Source organism: Anolis carolinensis, chromosome 1 (genome assembly GCF_035594765.1).
Source record: "Anolis carolinensis isolate JA03-04 chromosome 1, rAnoCar3.1.pri, whole genome shotgun sequence".
Classification (NCBI taxonomy): Eukaryota; Metazoa; Chordata; class Lepidosauria; order Squamata; family Dactyloidae; genus Anolis; species Anolis carolinensis.
Genome location: NC_085841.1, coordinates 141960380 through 141981457, shown reverse-complemented (window position 1 = coordinate 141981457; position 21078 = coordinate 141960380). Strand labels below are relative to the sequence as shown.

Sequence of the window (21078 nt, the reverse complement as noted above, 5' to 3'; positions counted from 1 at the left end):
CACGTCCCAGCCAATTCTACAGCACCCTGATCCTAAAACCCCTTTTGTTGTGCAGGCTGACGCCTCCGATGTGGCAATTGGGGCTGTACTCATGCAACCAGTGGGAGAACATCTTCATCCTTGTGCCTTTTACTCCTGTCAACTAACAGCCCCAGAGAGAAATTACACTATTTGGGAGAAGGAACTTTTGGCCATAAAGGCAGCCTTTGAAAATTGGAGACATTGGTTAGAAGGGGCCAAATTTCCCATTGAGGTTCATACTGACCATCGTAATTTGGAACATCTAAGAACTGCCCGCAAGTTAAATCAGAGGCAGCAGCGCTGGGCTTTATTTTTTGAGTGTTTTGACTTCCAGATCCATTATGTAACCCCAGCTCAGACCAAGCAAGCAGATGCTCTATCACGGAAACCAGAGTATGCTGCAGAGCGCAGAGAGACCTTCGAATCCCAATTGCTACAGCCCGAAAACTTTGCCACGCTCACAGTGGGAAACACCAAATCCACTGCAGTTGAACCAACTCCCTCTACTCCAGGACCCCTTTGTGCTCAAGAAATTAGAGACAGTCAACAGGCGGATACCTGGGCTCAAGATCAAATTCGCCAAGGACTACGTTTCCCTTTCTCACTTAAGGATGGGCTACTATGCTACAGGAATCATGTCTACATCCCTCCAGGACCAGGCAGAGAAAAGGCACTTCACCTATGTCATGACTGCAAGCCAGCAGGGCATTTTGGGCTATTTAAAACCATGCATTTGATCCTACGAGATTTCTGGTGGCCCAAGATCCGCAAGGATGTGGAGAAATATGTCAATACCTGCCCGGTATGCCAGCGTTCCAAGACAAGAAGGGAGAAGCCCTCAGGGCTACTGCGTCCCCTTCCTACTCCATCTCGTCCATGGGAGATAATTTCTGCGGATTTTATCACCAACCTACCACCCTCCCTTGGATATACCACGATCCTAGTAGTGGTGGACCTTTTCACCAAGTTAGCCCACTTCATTCCTTGTGATGGCCTTCCCACGGCCAAACAGACTGCAGATTTATTCCTTCAGCATATTTTCCGGTTACATGGATTGCCCAAGAGTTTGGTCACTGACCGTGGATCTCAATTCACCTCTCGATTCTGGAAGGCACTACAGAAACTATTGGGCATAGACTCTCGTTTATCCTCAGCTCACCATCCCCAAACAGATGGGCAAACGGAGCGTACCAATGCCACTTTGGAACAATACCTTCGCTGTTATGTAAACTATCAACAGGACAATTGGGCTTCCCTATTACCTCTGTCAGAGTTTGCCTACAACAACGGTGTCCAGGCTTCAACCAAGGAAACCCCGTTCTTTGCAAACTACGGATTCCATCCACGTTTCTTTCCTCCTGTCATTGAAACCTCAGAAGTCCCTGCAGCGGAGGACTGGCTGCAGGAACTCACAGCGGTGCAACAACTATTGCTCCAGCAACTGGACCAAGCCAAGGAGGACTATAAACGCCACGCTGACAGCCATCGCCAATCGGGCCCCGAAATCAAGGTAGGAGATCGGGTTCTGCTGTCCACTCGCTTTTTGCCCTCCCACCGTCCCTGCTGGAAGCTAGATGCCCGTTTCATTGGTCCCTATCCAGTGGTGGCGCAACTTAACCCCGTGACTTTCAAACTCCAACTTCCGCGCTCTATGCGCATCCATCCAGTGTTTCATTGCTCCCTGCTCCTTCCGGCGGATGGTGTCCGTCCCAATGCAGACCGGCCGGCCCCCACTCCTGTTTTGGTGGATGGGGAGAAGGAATTCGAGGTTCAGGACATTTTGGATTCTCGCTTCCACCGCCGCCGCCTTCAGTATCTCATTGACTGGGTGGGTTTTGGCCCCGAAGACGCTTCCACAGTCCCCTTCCTAGTATTATTGTGGCAGACGAAGAGGAAAACTTGGGTTTCCCACCGTTTCAGCCAGAATTGTAGCCCTTGCACCTGCAAGATGTTTGCCCACAAGAAGTCAGCCAAACAAGCCTTGAGCAGAAATCTCCCCCGTTCTCTCGCCGGGATAATTATAATCGAGATAGAGGCGCTAGGGAGGCGAATCGCTGAAGCGCCAGAATCGCTGCCAGACAATTAGCTGATTAAGCCTGTTTCCCTTGGGAAATCTTAAGGAGTCATGCATCTGGACACAGTATGGGTTTCGCTTCTTGTTCCCCAGGGAAAGTGTTCCTTGGCGGGAAAACAAGATCCTATATAGGTGTTTACCCGCAAGGAAATCCTTGCGGAGTCAATTCGTCAGCTTCAGGAGTGAGATCGTGTGTGGACTACGCTACTCCAGTTCCCTGTTTCCAGGACCTTGCCACGGACCTTGTTCTAGTTCCAAGCCTGCCTTGTCCCCGGATCTTGCCACGGACCTCGTTCTTGCTTCTTGCCTCTTGTTGCCACGTATCAAGCCTTGTTTGCCAAGAATCTAGTTTGCTTCCAGCCTTGTTGTCAAGCTCCATTGGACTTAAGGACCCTGTCATTTCCCCACACTTTGCTTGGCAGAGTGTGTGTTTCGGTTATTGGATTATAACTTTGGACTCTAATATCACATATTGGACATTGTTTTCCTGGACTATATTTGACCTTTCCTGAAAGGTCTACTTCTGAACTATATTCTTCACTTGTTTTTATTGACTTTATATATTCCTTTAATAAAGATATTAGATAGAATCTGGCCTCTGCGCATGGTTATTGGTGCTCTGTAGCCTGGGTCCTGACACCCATAGAGGTTGTGTGGGGGAGGAGGAAGGGTGGTCACTCTTATCCCAGGGAGAAGTGCAACAAAGTTTTTGCGACCCTGGAGAAGGATAGATGTGGTAGCCTCCATGACAGACCCCCCGGGCTGAAGGTCCTGCTGCTTAATGCCAGATCCGTCAATGGCAGAACATCCATCATCCATGATTTGTTCAGGCATGAGATGACGGATCTGGCCTGCATCACTGAGACCTGACAGGATGAGCTCTGTCCTTCAGGCTTTAGGGTGCACCAGCAGGCCAGGCCCAGGGGGCTGGGAGGAAGGGTTGCGGTGGTCTTTCGGCAGTCCATATCCCTGGTCAGATGTGCTGTTCCGCAATCTGGTTCGGGTGTGTCTACTTGAGGATGGGTACCCGGGACAGTCTGGGGATTCTGCTGGTGTACTGTCCACCCTGCGACACAGCAGTCTCCCTGTCGGAGCTAAGAGAGGTGGTCTCAAATGTGGCGTTGGTCTCCCAGCGCTTCATAGTATTGGGAGATTTCAACATCCACGCAGAGGCCACCCAAACAGGCACAGCTCAAGATTTCACAGTTGCCATGACAACCATGGGGCTGTCCCAGGTAATATCAGGGCCCACTCATCAGGCGGAGCACACACTCGACTCAGTTTTTGTTGCTGACGTTGGAGTGGTTGGAGTGGAAGTGCAAAACATTCTTCCATTGTTATGGTCCGACCATTATCTGATCAGCTTAAGACTAACCGTAACTTCTAACTTCTGCAGGGGTGGTAGACCGATTAAGATGGTCTGCCCAAGGAGGCTTATGGATCTGGACAGTTTTCTGAGCTCTCTTTAGGGATCTTCCTGTCATGGAGGTTGATGATCCTGTGGCTGACAACAGTGAGATGTCTATGGCATTAGATATTATCGCCCCTGAGTGTCCTCTCTCATTGCGCAGAGGCACGTCGGCTCCTTGGTTCTCTGAGGAGTTGGCAGTGATGAAGTGTATGAGAAGAGGACTGGAGTGCTGCTGGAGGAAAACTCGCAGCGTCTCCGACCGAGCACAGGCTAGAGCCTCTATTAAGGCCTACTCCATGGCTTTGCTGGCAGCCAGGACAATTTTATGGTTCAGAAGGTAGAAGAGGCAACAAGGGGATCTGCTACTCTTGATCTAATCTTAACAAATGTGGAAGACCTGATCAATACAGTCGAAGTGGTCGGATCCTTAGGGGCAAGTGACCATGTGCTCCTGTAGTTTGCCATACAAAGGAAGGCTGAAACTAAGACAAGTCAAACACGCATTCTGGACTTTAAGAGAGCTGACTTCCAAAAAATGAAGGAATTAATGAGCGGCATTCGATGGATGCCAATATTAAAAGACAAAGGAGTTAAGGATGGATGGGAGTTTTTAAAAAGTGAAATACTCAAGGCACAAATGCAAACAGTGCCAACAAAGAAAAAAAATAAGACAAGTGCGAAGAAGCCAGAATGGATGTCCAAAGATCTTCTAACTGAGCTAAGACTCAAAAGTGACATGCACAAGAAGTGGAAAAGGGGAGAAATCACCAAAGAAGAATTCAAACATATAGCCAACTCCTGTAGGGAAAAGGTTCCCAAGGCTAAAGCACAAAATGAGCTCAGGCTTGCCAGGGACATAAAAATACAACAAAAAGGCTTTTTTGCTTATGTTGGTAGAAAAAGGAAGAACAAGGAGGCGATAGGGCCACTGCAAGGAGAAGATGGGGTGATGGTGACAAGGGACAGGGAAAAGGCAGAACTACTTAATGCCTTCTTTACCTCGGTCTTCTCACAAAAAGAAAGCCATCTTCAATTTCAGTAACATGGAATGGACGAAGGATTGGGGGAAGTCCAACCCCAAATAGGGAAACAAGTTGTCCAGGAACACCTGGCCTCTCTAAACGAATTCAAGTCCCCAGGGCCAGATCAGCTACATCCAAGAGTATTGAAGGAACTAGGAACTAAGAGTATTGAAGGAAGTTATTTCAGAACCACTGGCAATTATCTTTGAGAGTTCTTGAAGAACGGGAGAAGTCCCAGCAGATTGGAGGAGGGTGAATGTGGTCCCTATCTTCAAGAAGGGAAAAAAGAACGACCCAAACAATTACCGTCCGGTCAGCCTCACGTCGATGCCAGGCAAAATTCTGGAAAAGATCATTAAGGAAGTGGTCTGCGAACACTTAGAAACAAATGCGGTCATTGTTAATAGTCAACACAGATTTACCAAAAACAAGTCATGCCAAACTAATCTGATCTCTTTTTTCAATAGGGTTACGAGTTGGGTCGATACAAGGAATGCTGTGGATGTAGCATACCTGAATTTCAGTAAGGCCTTCGACAAAGTCCCCCACGACCTTCTGGCAAACAAACTAGTAAAATGTGGGCTAGACAAAACTACGGTTAGGTGGATCTGTAATTGGCTAAGCGAACGAACCCAAAGGGTGCTCACCAATGCGTCATCTTCATCTTGGAAAGAAGTCACGAGTGGAGTGCCACAGGGTTCCGTCCTGGGCCCAGTTCTGTTCAACATCTTTATTAACGACTTAGACGAAGGGTTAGAAGGCACGATCATCAAGTTTGCAGATGACACCAAACTGGGAGGGATAGCTAACACTCCAGAAGACAGGAGCAGAATTCAAAACGATCATGACAGACTAGAGAGATGGGCCGAAACTAACAAAATGAAGTTCAACAGGGACAAATGCAAGATACTTCACTTCGGCAGAAAAAATGGAATGCAAAGATACAGAATGGGGGATGCCAGGCAGTGGCTAGACAGCAGTATGTGCGAAAAAGACCTTGGAGTCCTCGTGGACAACAAGTTAAACATGAGCCTACAATGTGATGCAGCAGCTAAAAAAGCCAACGGGATTTTGGCCTGCATAAATAGGGGTATAGCATCTAGATCCAGGGAAGTCATGCCACCCCCTCTACTCTGCCTTGATCAGACCACACCTGGAATACTGTGTCCAATTGTGGGCACCGCAGTTGAAGGGAGATGTTGACAAGCTGGAAAGCGTCCAGAGGAGGGCGACTAAAATGATTAAGAGTCTGGAGAACAAGCCCTATGAGGAGCGGCTTAAAGAGCTGGGCATGTTTAGCCTGCAGAAGAGAAGGCTGAGAGGAGACATGATAGCCATGTATAAATATGTGAGGGGAAGTCATAGGGAGGAGGGAGCACGCTTGTTTTCTGCTGCCCTGCAAACTAGGACACGGAACAATGGCTTCAAACTACAGGAAAGGAGATTCCACCTGAACATCAGGAAGAACTTCCTCACAGTGAGAGCTATTCGGCAGTGGAACTCTCTTCCCCGGAGTGTGGTGGAGGCTCCTTCTTTAGAGGCTTTTAAGCAGAGGCTGGATGGCCATATGTCGGGGGTGCTTTGAATGTGATTTCCTGCTTCTTAGCGGGGGGTTGGACTAGATGGCCCATGAGGTCTCTTCCAACTCTACTATTCTATGATTCTATGATTCTATGTTTTGGAGGAATCTATTGGATTGCAGAGATAGAAATCCTTTTACAAACATAATGAGGGCACGTGATCATTTCATTCACTACTGTGCATGCAGTTGGCAAGGACTACTGTCCTGCACATATTTTCCTGCATGCAAACTCTGCTGAAGTGACAAGTCTGGCTTGCCTGCACCTGCAGTCATCAATTTATAAGTAGGTCTATGACAGAGGCATATATGAAACCTCTCATATATGTCATGAGTTCGAGGCATGACATGGCAGCCACACTTTACCATGAGTAAGGCACTTATGTTTTCCCAAAGTAAAATAACTGCTGCGTAAATCATTATAAGAAAACCATCCCATGAAAAATGACAGCGGGAGGGAGATTCTGGTGCCAAAGTATCTACAAAGCATTAGTAAATCTCTTTAAAATAAAGCCCAAGTGATGAGTGCCAACAGAATTGTAGCCAAAATGGGGCCACTAGAGAAACAAAAGCATGCTCAAGGAAATCTTATGAGTTGCAATTCAATCTCAAAAAAAAAAAAAAAAGGGGGGGGGGAGGAACCTGCCCTAAAATAGCTAAATAATGAGAACTGAACATGCTCAAAAAACAGAGAGCATAGGGTAACAATTCTTTTTTGATGGGAAGGGATTGGTTTAGCAGTCCAACAGCTAGAGACATTGATGAGGTAAGATTGTCAGATGTCCCTTATTTAAAGGGATGCCCCTTATTTAAAGGTCAGAAAGCTTGTACTTTTATCAGCTAAACAAGAACTCTAAAACCATTTATTTTTCAGGTATTGGGAAGTCACGTTACTCCCAAATAGTGATACATTACAACTGTCGTGATTGAACAAGGGCAATTTCGAAGGCCCCATCTACACTGCCAGATAAAATCCAGATTATCTGCTTTGAACTGTATTATATAGCAATGTAGACTAATATAATCCAGTTCAAAGCAGATAATCTAGATTTTATCTGGCATTGTAGATGGGGCCTAAGATGCTTTTCTAACGTCCCGTTTCTCTCACTCTCTTCCTTTGTCAATACATTACTTCAGTTACTGAAAACTGATGTCTCTTCTACACTGGCATATAAAATCCAGATTATCTGCTTTGAACTGGATTATATGGCATTGTAGACTCATATAATCCAGTTCAAAGAAGATAATGTGGACAATGTGTAGAAGGGGCCTGAGTTCCACCTGCTAAAGTAGTTTGCACCCAGTTAATTCAGGGCAGGATGACACAGAATCTTGCTCTTTTCAGTAGGCTGGGGCAAAAGCAAACTGCTGCATCATCTCCCAATTTATAGGTTTCTCCTCATTAAAAATATCTGCCATCTTAACCACACTCTCATGTTGCTGGAATGTATGTTTCCTATCTTTCATATGTGAAATATTGGAGGTTATTAGTTACAAACCAGATGTTGTAAGGGAAGGGGGATTCTAATATGAGCATGGTTGTTGACTGCTTTTTATACTCCATACAGAACAGCAGGCTCAGCCTGGGACCAATAAAATTCTCCCCTTGAATTGGCTGCTGGCCAGCTCTCACTAAATTGCCAGAGGTTTATCTCAAAAGTCCTGAACAGTCTTAACTGTATGTATCTTATTGCTGTGTTGGAAAGCCAATAATCTTAGTCCTACACAATGTTATAATGGTGTTGTCCATTTATTCGATTTCTTTGTGGTTGTACCTAGAATGTGGAACTCTCTTCCACAGGAAGTACGGTTGGCTGCCTCCCTGCTCTCAATCTGCCAGCAGGTGAAAACCATTTTTTATTTTTTCAGGATTTTGAATCTCAAATTTTTAATTACAGAGCTGTGGGGTTGTGCATGTGTCAAAGTTGCATTTATATGTAATATTTTAAAATGTTCATCTTTTATAAGAAAAATGCTTTTAATATGTTTTAGCATATTTTAATAATACAGATTTTTTTAAAAAAAATCTATTGTAAACCACCTTGAATTCCATTCTGGAAAAAGGTGGGATATAAACCAATTAGAAATGAGTAAATACAAAGGTAACTGTGAACTACTGAAATCATTTGTTTGCTTGTTTGTGGTCATGTATATAGAGCTGTATGAAAATACCATATCTTTTGCACCAGGCACTTGTTGGCAGCTACCATGATTCTAGAAAAAAAAAGTCATCTATTATCTCAGGTCGCAAATATATATCTTACAACTTACAGCTGTGATTGGCAACTCAGACACTGCTCAACCAATTTGCACCACTGTCTCAGCTGAAAATTAATGATACAGTTGATGTTTGCAGTCCAAAACCTGACTTTTCTGAGCTTGATTAATTTCAGAATGTTGGACTAAAGCTACATGCATCCCCCTGAAAAGCACGACCAGGTGAAATTCTAGAAATTCTAGTGGAAAGATACTTTTCCAAGGCATTCTGTCTGCTTTGCATTGTAAATACGGTCAACATAACACCCAGATGCAGCCTCCAGAATCAAGGATAATTTACTTCCAAGAGATTTCCATCCAGTGATATAAAATGAGATCATGATTATATGTAATCTGCATACACAGGAAATTTGACCAAGAAAGTGAAGTAAAAGGAAACACATACCTGAGTGCACTGTGCTTATTCTAGATACACAAATATGCAGATTTGGGGTGATGAATCATCGTATTTTTGGTGCAATTCTAGGCATGTCTACTCAGAAGTAAGCTCCATTGTTTTCAATAAATCTCACTCCCAAGTAAGTTTGTATAGGATTGCTAGCCTGAAGCTCCAATGTGTGGTAAATATCTGGAATACCTCTCATAAGCCATATTTTCAAGTTCCTTTCTGGCTCGGTTTTTTGTCTTGAAAAGGTTTTCCTAATGTTTTCCTCATGTAGGTGCTAGTAACCCCAATATGGATGCTATCTACTCTCAATACAAGGGTCACAGTTGACCGATGAAAGGTCTGATGGAGCAATAGGGACTGGAAATGACAAAAGTTATTTTGTTATTAAAAAACAAAATAGACTATTATGGGAATATTGTGGGAGCTGACATCTTGTTTGAGGGGAATCTGACCAGATAAAAGCTTAGAAAAGTACTTTTTAAACTATTCCAAAAATGTTGCAATCAGTATGGGCAAAAGCCATGCAATCTGGGGTGTTTTAGAAATTGTGATTCCCACTTCTGCAAAAAGATCTGTACTTGCCCTAGGATAAGAAATACACCACGATTTGGGCAATGTAGGTCTGTATAATGAGACAGCAGGTCAAAGGCTTGTCTTAAGTTGCCAGAAGAGAAATCCTTCGGTGGCTCTAATGTTACAATTGTCCAACACAATTTAATATTTGACTGTTTATCAAAAATGATCTTACAGTTGTCAGGGATTTTGCTGCTCAAGTTTCAGATGGAATTCCACCCGGCTCTTTGATCCTGCTCCAATGAATGTGAACTATGAATGTTACACACAGTGCTGTAGCTTTGTTTCTGAATATGGTGAAAGCAACCCCCACCCCCATGTCTAATATAAGTGCTTAAGAATGTAGATGAACCTGCTTCTTAAAGCAAAAGTAAATGAGAAGGATCCATGTGTTCCCTTGAATCCACTGTTATTCCTCCAAGGAAACAAGGAAAGTATTAAATTAGTTGTCATCTTCCTGTGAAGATTAACTACAATAGAAGAAGTTTAAATTTATATTGTGACTCAGCTGTGTTAGCTGAGGATGATAGCTGGTGTATTCCAAAACATCTTGAAGGTGACAGATTAGGAGAGGCTGCAGTAGCAGGAACTTAGGTCATGAAATCAGGCTCCCCCATTCATAGCTCCTCCATGATGACATGACCTTGGACAGCAACAGCTCCCAAAGTGACCCATTTAAATTGGGATCAGGTATCAAACAGAAATGCATTATTGCCACAACCTTTTTTTTAACAACTTATTCATAGGAAGCTTTTCACATATTGGACAAGCTCTTTAACCTCAGTAGTCTGAAAGCCAAAAATAAGATCTCAACAACATATGTTATAGAACTCCAATATGCTGATGATAACGTAGTCTGTGCTCATTCAAAGAAAGAGCTTGGGCTCTCACTTAACATTGAAAAAACAAAGTGCTCTAACAGTAGGTACAAATTAATCCCTCTGTAATGCCAGCAATACAGTTTAATGGTGTAATGTTACCATTATACCACTAAACTATCAATTCAGAAGAGGTCTTCACAATCACTTACGGACCTACCACTAAGACTCTGCTTTTGGAAGACTATCATACTTGGCCACAAGTGATTGCTTATGATGATGATGATGATTCATAGCTTTTGTGGTTTCAAGAGTTTGCTGTGGGTGGAAGGACAAACAGTGCTACTCCTTTTATAATTACATAAATGTACTGAGAGGAGAAACCACATGAGAATTAAGTACCTACTGCTTCAGACATAGGAAAGGGTCATATCAAGCCAAAGACTATTGGAGGGAGGGTGAAGTCATGCATAAGAGCACTAGAAATGCCAATGGTGCATGAACCACTTTTGTTGTTGAGCTTTTGACCTTTTCTGACTATGATGATCCTTTCACAGAGTTCTCTTGGTAAGATTTGTTCAGAAAATGTTTGCCATTGATTTCTTCTGAGGCTCTGACAGTGTGATGTAGCCAAGGTCACCCAGTGGCTTTCCATGGCCAAGCAGGGATTTGAACCTTGGTCTCCAAATTCATATTAGTGTGCAAACCACAACATCACTCTGACTATTATGGAAAGATATGAACGAAAATTATCCAGTGAATTTCATAGCCAATCGAAGATTTGATTATCTACCATAACTTTGAGAGCTAAGTTATAGCAGACACTTGCAATATCTGGAACCAAGATGTGATTCCCTTAAACCTGTGAGATCGTGAATGCGTAGATTTTATAGTAACATACGAGTATGAGTTTTCAGTTAGGAACCTTAACTGAAATTTCCTTTCAGCCCAGTGGTGCCTATTGGCTTCCATGTCAATCCATTTCCAGTTGAGAGTAAGAGGGGTCAGCATCTTGGATAGCTCCTTTCAAATTCAGATCAAAATCTGGAATTGAAGCATTGCTCCATTCCCATTAGTGATAATTGTTTCAACTATAAGCTCACCAGGAATAGCCTTAGTCTCTTCTCCCGTTCTCATATTGACTGCACAACTAAAATAATGACAATTCTATACTGGCTTTGAGCTATGCTAATGGCCATCTAGTCAACTTCAATATATAGCAACCCTATGAACGAGAGACTTCCCTGGCTAATAACTGCCCTGTTTAGATCTTACAAAGTCAGGGTGGTGGCTTCAGCAATTCAAACAATCCACCGGTAGTATTGTTTCCCTCTTCTTCTACCTTTCAAGGCAAGATGTCATGAGATTTTAGATATAGAAGCATTTTGCGTATTCAAAGGTCCTATATAAATGTTATTTGTATTTCATTCCCGACTCCTGCATGTTTCTCTGGAGGAAAAGCAAAGACTTTTTAAGAGAAATAAATAGATGTGTGTGTTGTTGTTCCCGAACCCAGATGGCAGGCAACCATAAATATAGATTCCTTTATGGGTATTCTTCAAAGGAGCTAAACCACTTCTGTAAAGCTCTAATTGGCAGGAAATGCATCTTCAAATGGTGCTAAGTATTCATTGCCAACAGCAAGAGCTCAGGATACCTGGAGTTGTTAAGCAAATCAATGCACTGATTAAGTCACATTTGCTTTTTATATTCTTACAGATGCAGAGGTGGCCTTTTCATATTTAAAGGCACCCCCTTTAAAGCAAAAACCATAACCATGTGAAATAATGGCCTGTTCTCCACATGAAAGACTGACAATTACTGGCCACTAAAATATATTTCATTTTTATTGGCTTACTTCAGTTGATATTAGGATCTATGCATATTCCGTTGTGCCTGTCTTGTTACTGTATTGTAAAAGTTGTCTAGAATGATAAACATTCAGCTTGCTGGAATTTATCTTTGTAATTGTACAGACATATACTTAAGTGGCAATGCAATAAATAAATATTGATCACTGCATTGAAACTAACAATTGCATTGCAATTGTTTGACAAGAGACAGCTGAGGATTACGGCTTTTGCTTGGATCAGAAACATAACAGAGCTTGGAAAACGTTACTTGTCTGGATTATAGCTTCCAGAATCCAACATCCACGGATTTTAAAAAGGGAGAAACTCTACAGTTTTTTTCCAAACTTCAAAAGTGCTATCCAGGGTGCTGAACCCAAGCTCCTAAATGCATTGAACATAACTTGGACAGTAGCATTTAAACTTCAGGCTAAAATACAGAGCAGATTTAAGAGGTATAGGTCAGTATCATCGCTGAGCCTGGAACCTCAGGTTTCGGCGGTGGCTAGGGGGGCTTTTGCACCACTAAAACTTGTGCGCCAGTTGCGTCCATACCTTGGGAAGTCAGACTTGGCCATGGTGGTCCACATTCCCATTACAGCTAGGAAAGACTACTGCAATGCGCTCTATGTGGAGTTGCCTTTGAAGACTGTTTGGAAGCTTCAAATAGTCCAATGAGAGGCAGCCAGGTTAATAATTGGGGCGGCGTACAGGGAGCACACAACTCTCATGCTGCATCATCTCCACTGGCTGCCAGTTAGCTACCAAGCACAATTCAAAGTGCTGACTTTGGCCTATAAAGCCCTGGCCCAGTTTACTTGTCCGAATGCATCTCCCTCTATCAACCACCGCAGAGATTAAGATCTTCCAGTGAGACCTTGCTGTCGGTCCCACCATCGTCACAGGCGCGATTGTTGGGGACGAGAGACAGGGCCTTCTCAGTGATTGGCCCCCGGCTATGGAACTCCCTCCCTGGTGAGATTAGATCAGTCCCCCCCTCCCTTTTCCTTCAGAAAGATGGTAAAGACCTGGCTGTGGGACTAAGCCTTTGGGGCAGTGCAATAACAGCAGCAATAGAAAATTTCACCCTTCTGACCAAATACAATGCGGCTGTCTTACGATGGTTTTAAATAATGGTTTTAATTTGAAGATAACTGATTTTAGTGTTCATGTATATTTATGGTTTATTTTATGCTCCAGCATTGAATGTTTGTCATATATATGTTGTGCTCCGCCCTGAGTCCACTTCGGAGTGAGAAGGGCGGAATATAAATGTTTTAAATAAATAAATAAATAAAGTTTGGTCTACAGCAATAGTTTTCAACCTGTAGGTCCTCAAATGTTTTAGCCTTCAACTCCCAGAAATCCTAACAGCTGATACACTGTCTCAGAGTTTTAGGCCAAAACACCTGGGGACCCACAGGTTGAGAATCACTGGTCTACAGTGAAGAGCAGCATTCAGCACCATGGATAGCACAATTTTAAAGTTGAGACTGAAATCCAGAGGAATATCGTGTAATCTTGAGATGGAAGACTATATCTACCACTGCTTCATGGCTGAACAGGGATTTCTCTGTGTGATATGTGGAATGGCTTTAAAATGCAAAGATTCCAGGAAGAAAACATCTGTATTGTTTTCTTTTAGAAAAAAACAATGCCTTTATTATGGAAAAATGTGCATCTTTCAGCTACTGAGCATTTAGAGGATCAAGTCTGTCAGCTCATAAAATGTAATCAAATGCCTTGTAAAAGAAAACAGGGAAGTTCCTGTCAATTCAACCATAAAGGGTTTTTGTTTTGTGGGCTTGGTTTTCTTTCTTTTCCTTTCTTTCTTTAGCAGCTTCAGTCTATCATTTTTGTCTCAAACATGGTTGTGAAGATTCTTAGATCTCTTTCAGAATGAATCACAGTTTAGAAAATGTGAAGCACTACACACTCAATATGTGGTTGGAAATAAAAACAGGAGCTGGATTCAACCTTGATGCACTACATTCAAACATGAGATATAACACAATATCAGTAAGTTCCAACTTAGTTCCAAGAGGTTTGAATGAAGTCACTTTAAAGTGCCAGAAACACTGCAAGGTACCACATTCTATGAAATATTAAAAATTGCAAAATGATGAGAAATTTAAGGGGAGGGAGAGATAATTTTATGGGGGGTAATCTACTCCCCCTGAGCACATAAAATCCTTAAGGATTTATAGAATACTAGCTGTGCCCGGCCACGCGTTACTGTGGCAAAGTCTGGTGGTATGGGAAATAAAGTATTGAGGAATTGGAGGTAGTTAAGGTAAAGGGTAAAGGTTTTTTCCTGATATTAAGTCCAGTCGTGTGTGAGTGTGTGGGTTGGTGATCATGTGTATTTGTAAGTCGAAGAGGTGGCATTGTTTGTAGAGTCCTTGGAGGTCATGTGGGTGGTATGACTGTATGGAGCGCTGTTAGTTTTGTGTCAGAGGAGTACTGATATTTGGTTGTTTATTAGGATGATATTGGATGTAGTGATATTTGGATGTTGTGGAACTGTTGGGTTGGGAGAAGGTGGGGTAATAGTGGGGGTTGACTCCGTTTTTCGAATTCAAACGTTTAATTGGAGAAGTTGAGTAGGTTAGCGGTTGAAGACGCTGCGTCATTAGGGGATGTTATTTCCTAAAGGTTGTGAATATACAATATTTGTGATTATTGGGTGTTTTTGTCTGTTGTAGGTAAGTATGAATGGTGTCTAAGAGATGTTGTAGGTGTTGTGAATGGATATAGAGTACGTTATCATCGGTATATTAGAGTTGTATAAGAGATGTTGTAGGTGTTGTGAATGGGTATAGAGTACGTTATCATCGGTATATTAGAGTTGTATAAGAGATGTTGGTGTTTTGAATGAGGATAGAGTACGTTATCATCGGTATATTAGAGTTGTATAAGAGATGTTGTAGGTGTTGTGAATGGGGATAGAGTACGTTATCATCGGTATATTAGAGTTGTATAAGAGATGTTGTAGGTGTTGTGAATGGGGATAGAGTACGTTATCATCGGTATATTAGAGTTGTATAAGAGATGTTGCAGGTGTTGTGAATGGGGATAGAGTACGTTATCATCGGTATATTAGAGTTGTATAAGAGATGTTGTAGGTGTTGTGAATGGGTATAGAGTACGTTATCATCGGTATATTAGAGTTGTATAAGAGATGTTGTAGGTGTTGTGAATGGGTATAGAGTACGTTATCATCGGTATATTAGAGTTGTATAAGAGATGTTGTAGGTGTTGTGAATGGGTATAGAGTACGTTATCATCAGTATATTAGAGTTGTATAAGAGATGTTGGTGTTTTGAATGGGGATAGAGTACGTTATCATCGGTATATTAGAGTTGTATAAGAGATGTTGGTGTTTTGAATGGGGATAGAGTACGTTATCATCGGTATATTAGAGTTGTATAAGAGATGTTGTAGGTGTTGTGAATGGGGATAGAGTACGTTATCATCGGTATATTAGAGTTGTATAAGAGATGTTGTAGGTGTTGTGAATGGGGATAGAGTACGTTATCATCGGTATATTAGAGTTGTATAAGAGATGTTGTAGGTGTTGTGAATGGGTATAGAGTACGTTATCATCGGTATATTAGAGTTGTATAAGAGATGTTGGTGTTTTGAATGGGTATAGAGTACGTTATCATCTGTATATTAGAGTTGTATAAGAGATGTTGGTGTTTTGAATGGGGATAGCGTCCGTTATCATCGGTATATTAGAGTTGTATAAGAGATGTTGTAGGTGTTGTGAATGGGGATAGAGTACGTTATCATCGGTATATTAGAGTTGTATAAGAGATGTTGTAGGTGTTCTGAATGGGTATAGAGTACGTTATCATTGGTATATTAGAGTTGTATAAGAGATGTTGTAGGTGTTGTGAATGGGTATAGAGTACGTTATAATCGGTATATTAGAGTTGTATAAGAGATGTTGGTGTTTTGAATGGGGATAGCGTCCGTTATCATCGGTATATTAGAGTTGTATAAGAGATGTTGTAGGTGTTGTGAATGGGGATAGAGTAAGTTATCATCGGTATATTAGAGTTGTATAAGAGATGTTGTAGGTGTTGTGAATGGGTATAGAGTACGTTATCATCGGTATATTAGAGTTGTATAAGAGATGTTGGTGTTTTGAATGGGGATAGAGTATGTTATCATCTGTATATTAGAGTTGTATAAGAGATGTGGTAGGTGTTGTGAATGGGTATAGAGTACGTTATCATCGGTATATTAGAGTTGTATAAGAGATGTTGTAGGTGTTGTGAATGGGTATAGAGTACGTTATCATCGGTATATTAGAGTTGTATAAGAGATGTTGTAGGTGTTGTGAATGGGTATAGAGTACGTTATCATCAGTATATTAGAGTTGTATAAGAGATGTTGGTGTTTTGAATGGGGATAGAGTACGTTATCATCGGTATATTAGAGTTGTATAAGAGATGTTGGTGTTTTGAATGGGGATAGAGTACGTTATCATCGGTATATTAGAGTTGTATAAGAGATGTTGTAGGTGTTGTGAATGGGGATAGAGTACGTTATCATCAGTATATTAGAGTTGTATAAGAGATGTTGTAGGTGTTGTGAATGGGGATAGAGTACGTTATCATCGGTATATTAGAGTTGTATAAGAGATGTTGTAGGTGTTGTGAATGGGTATAGAGTACGTTATCATCGGTATATTAGAGTTGTATAAGAGATGTTGGTGTTTTGAATGGGTATAGAGTACGTTATCATCTGTATATTAGAGTTGTATAAGAGATGTTGGTGTTTTGAATGGGGATAGCGTCCGTTATCATCGGTATATTAGAGTTGTATAAGAGATGTTGTAGGTGTTGTGAATGGGGATAGAGTACGTTATCATCGGTATATTAGAGTTGTATAAGAGATGTTGTAGGTGTTCTGAATGGGTATAGAGTACGTTATCATTGGTATATTAGAGTTGTATAAGAGATGTTGTAGGTGTTGTGAATGGGTATAGAGTACGTTATAATCGGTATATTAGAGTTGTATAAGAGATGTTGGTGTTTTGAATGGGGATAGCGTCCGTTATCATCGGTATATTAGAGTTGTATAAGAGATGTTGTAGGTGTTGTGAATGGGGATAGAGTAAGTTATCATCGGTATATTAGAGTTGTATAAGAGATGTTGTAGGTGTTGTGAATGGGTATAGAGTACGTTATCATCGGTATATTAGAGTTGTATAAGAGATGTTGGTGTTTTGAATGGGGATAGAGTATGTTATCATCTGTATATTAGAGTTGTATAAGAGATGTGGTAGGTGTTGTGAATGGGTATAGAGTACGTTATCATCGGTATATTAGAGTTGTATAAGAGATGTTGTAGGTGTTGTGAATGGGTATAGAGTACGTTATCATCGGTATATTAGAGTTGTATAAGAGATTTTGGTGTTTTGAATGGGGATAGCGTCCGTTATCATCGGTATATTAGAGTTGTATAAGAGATGTTGGTGTTTTGAATGGGGATAGCGTCCGTTATCATCGGTATATTAGAGTTGTATAAGAGATGTTGTAGGTGTTGTGAATGGGGATAGAGTACGTTATCATCGGTATATTAGAGTTGTATAAGAGATGTTGTAGGTGTTCTGAATGGGTATAGAGTACGTTATCATTGGTATATTAGAGTTGTATAAGAGATGTTGTAGGTGTTGTGAATGGGTATAGAGTACGTTATAATCGGTATATTAGAGTTGTATAAGAGATGTTGTAGGTGTTGTGAATGGGTATAGAGTACGTTATCATTGGTATATTAGAGTTGTATAAGAGATGTTGGTGTTTTGAATGGGGATAGAGTATGTTATTATAGGTATATTAGAGTTGTATAAGAGATGTGGTAGGTGTTGTGAATGGGTATAGAGTACGTTATCATCGGTATATTAGAGTTGTATAAGAGATGTTGTAGGTGTTGTGAATGGGTATAGAGTACGTTATCATCGGTATATTAGAGTTGTATAAGAGATTTTGGTGTTTTGAATGGGGATAGCGTCCGTTATCATCGGTATATTAGAGTTGTATAAGAGATGTTGTAGGTGTTTTGAATGGGGATAGAGTACGTGATCATCGGTATATTAGAGTTGTGTAAGAGATGTTGTAGGTGTTGTGAATGGGTATAGAGTACGTTATCATCGGTATATTAGAGTTGTATAAGAGATGTTGGTGTTTTGAATGGGGATAGAGTATGTTATTATCGGTATATTAGAGTTGTATAAGAGATGTGGTAGGTGTTGTGAATGGGTATAGAGTACGTTATCATAGGGATATTGCAGTTGTGCAAGAGATGTTGTAGGTTTTTTTGTGAATGGGTATAGAGTACGTTATCATCGGGATATTGTAGTTGTGCAAGAGATGTTGTAGGTTTTCTGAATGGGTATAGAGTACGTTATCATCGGTATATTAGAAACGTTAGGATTGTATGATGATGTTGTTGTTATTATTATTATTATTATTATTATTATTATTATTATTATTATTATTATTGAGAGTCTGGGTGGCCATCTGTTGGGAGTGCTTGGATTGTGTCCTGCATGGCAGATGGTGGGAGGTGTTAGCTCTCCGTGATTGTTTAGTGTCTGGCATTCCTGTGTTTGAAGAGTGTTGTTTTTTATTTGGTGTTGTGATTTTAAGCTTGTTAAAATATTAGGAGTCAGATTGTGTTGATTGTCATGGTTGATAGCATATCTTTAAAATATTGAGTGTTAAAATCGGTTGGATATTGTAGAAGGAAGAGTATATGGAGAGAAATAATTCGGATGATGGGCGGGCGCTAGGACCCAGGGGACAGCTTTTTCCCATTGCCTGCCTTTCCTCTTGCGGCGGCCATTATGTTTTCTCTTTTCCTCCCTCCCGGCATGGCTCCCAATGGTTCCCAATGGGGCGTTGTGGGTTCTCTCCATGTGGAGCTGCGTGAAGTGAGTTTGTGTTGTTTCAACCTTAAGGCGTGGATGATGGGATGTGTTGTCAAATTTGGGGGCCCTTTACTTTTGTTGTTTTGCTCGGTGCCCGAATTCCATCACTCTTTTATATATATAGATGGAGGGGCAGTATTGCACCATTTCCTTAATACATCTATTTTAATTTTTTTTCTTTTATTATAAAACATTTAACATGATGCAATTGCATTGTTACATTGACTATTCCCAAATCTATGCTCCCCCACCCACATCATACACAGAACTTTATAGTAAACTAGCTGTGCCCAGCCATGCGTTGCTGTGGCGTTGTCTGGTGGTGTTGGTGAGAACTTGTTGAAGTAGTGGTGGTATTGAATGTCTGTTGTATGGTTGTCTTTATGTTTAGTATGCATTTGGTTGTTTGTGTACTGTGAAAGTTGTGAGGGTAGAGAGGGTCTATGTCCCTGTGTAGTATTGTATAGTATTTATACGTTGTCCATGTGTTGTGAATGCTTGGATTGTGTCCTTTTGCATAGTGGAAAGGGTTGGGCTGGATGGCCCTTAGGGGTCTCTCCAAACTCTTGGATTCTATGCTTCTATTATTATTATTATTATTATTATTATTATTATTATTATTATTATCATCATCATCATCATCATCATCTTCATCTTCATCATCATTATTATGTAGAGGCTGGATGGCCATCTGTCAGGAGTGCTTGGATTGTGTCCTCCTACATGGTAGAAGGAAGTTGATCTGGATGATCCTTAGGGGTCACTCCAAACCTTAGGATTGTATGTTGTTGTTGTTGTTGTTGTTGTTGTTGTTGTTGTTAATAGTATTAGTATTGAGAGGCTGGGTGGCCATCTGTTGGGCGTGCTTGGATTGTGTCCTCTATGGCAGAATTGGGTTGGACTGGATTACCACAGTAATTATTTCATATTACAGTAGAATCTCACTTATCCAACATTCGCTTATGCAGTGTTCTGGATCATCCAACGCAGTCTGCCTTTTAGTAGTCAATGTTTTTGTAGTCAATGTTTTGAATTCATTGTGATATTTTGGTGCTAAATTTGTAAATACAGTAATTGCAACATAGCATTACTGAGCATTGAACAACTTTTTCTGTCAAATTTGTTGTATAACATGATGTTTGTTGCTTAATTTGTATAATCATTACCTATTTTGATGTTTAATCAGCTTTTCCTGAACCCCTTCTTATTATCCAACATATTCACTTATCCAGCGTTCTGCCGGCCTGTTTATGTTGGATAAGTGAGACTCTACTGTATATTTATAATCTTATATTATCTATTTAGAACTGGATTATATGAGGCCCCTTCTACACAGCTGTATAAAATGCACACAGAAGCGAATTATCTGGCAGGGTGGACTCAAGATAATCCAGTTCAAAGCAGATAATATAAGATTATAAATGGGTAATATAGCTGTGTGGAAGGGCCTTGAGTCTACACTGCCATATAATCCAGTTAAAATCAGATAATCTGTATCTTATAGGCAGTGTGGAAGAGGCCTGAGGCCTTACTGTGCCTGTCCCCTGGGCTGAGTAGGTTGCTAGGAGACCAAGTGGGCAGAGTTTAGCCTTGTAACTGGCAGCAATTGGATAAAACACAATTATTCCTCTCCCTCTAATTAGGACTTTATTTTTCTTTTCTTTTTGTTGTATGAACGTAGAGGCATGGATGAGGGGTTGTGCTGCCAAGTTTAGTGTTTCTGGGATGTGTAGTTTTGTTGTTTTGTCCTAGGCCAATTTTTTTATCCTTTTATATATATAGATTTCCTAAAAGCACCAGGTCCCATCTAATCCTGAAAGCTAAGTAAGGCCAGCCCTGGTTACTACATTAATGGGAGATCACCAACAGACATCAGGTGCTATTGGCTATATTTCAGAGAAAGGAACTGGCTAAGTCACCTCTGAATATTCCTTGCCTAAGAAAACCCTATGAAATCTATGAGGTTGCCATATGTTGAGAGGCAACTTGAAGAGACATATACACAGTGCTGAACTTGCTGGGCACACCTCTCCCAGTGCTTATGTTCCTGCTGGTTGTACTCACATGGTGGACTTGCAGTTTTATTATTTTCAAAGGTCTTTAGCATTCTCTGCCAAAGAAT

General features: G+C 41.2%; 1 long non-coding RNA gene across 1 annotated transcript; it reads left to right on the top strand.

Annotated features, from left to right (window-relative positions):
* The first annotated feature begins 14904 nt into the window (after positions 1-14904).
* LOC134299688 (uncharacterized) lies at positions 14905-19236 on the top strand. The gene is made up of 2 exons (XR_010006949.1): positions 14905-16928; positions 17567-19236. It is a non-coding gene; the product is annotated as an uncharacterized LOC134299688 (long non-coding RNA).
* The last annotated feature ends 1842 nt before the right edge of the window (positions 19237-21078 follow it).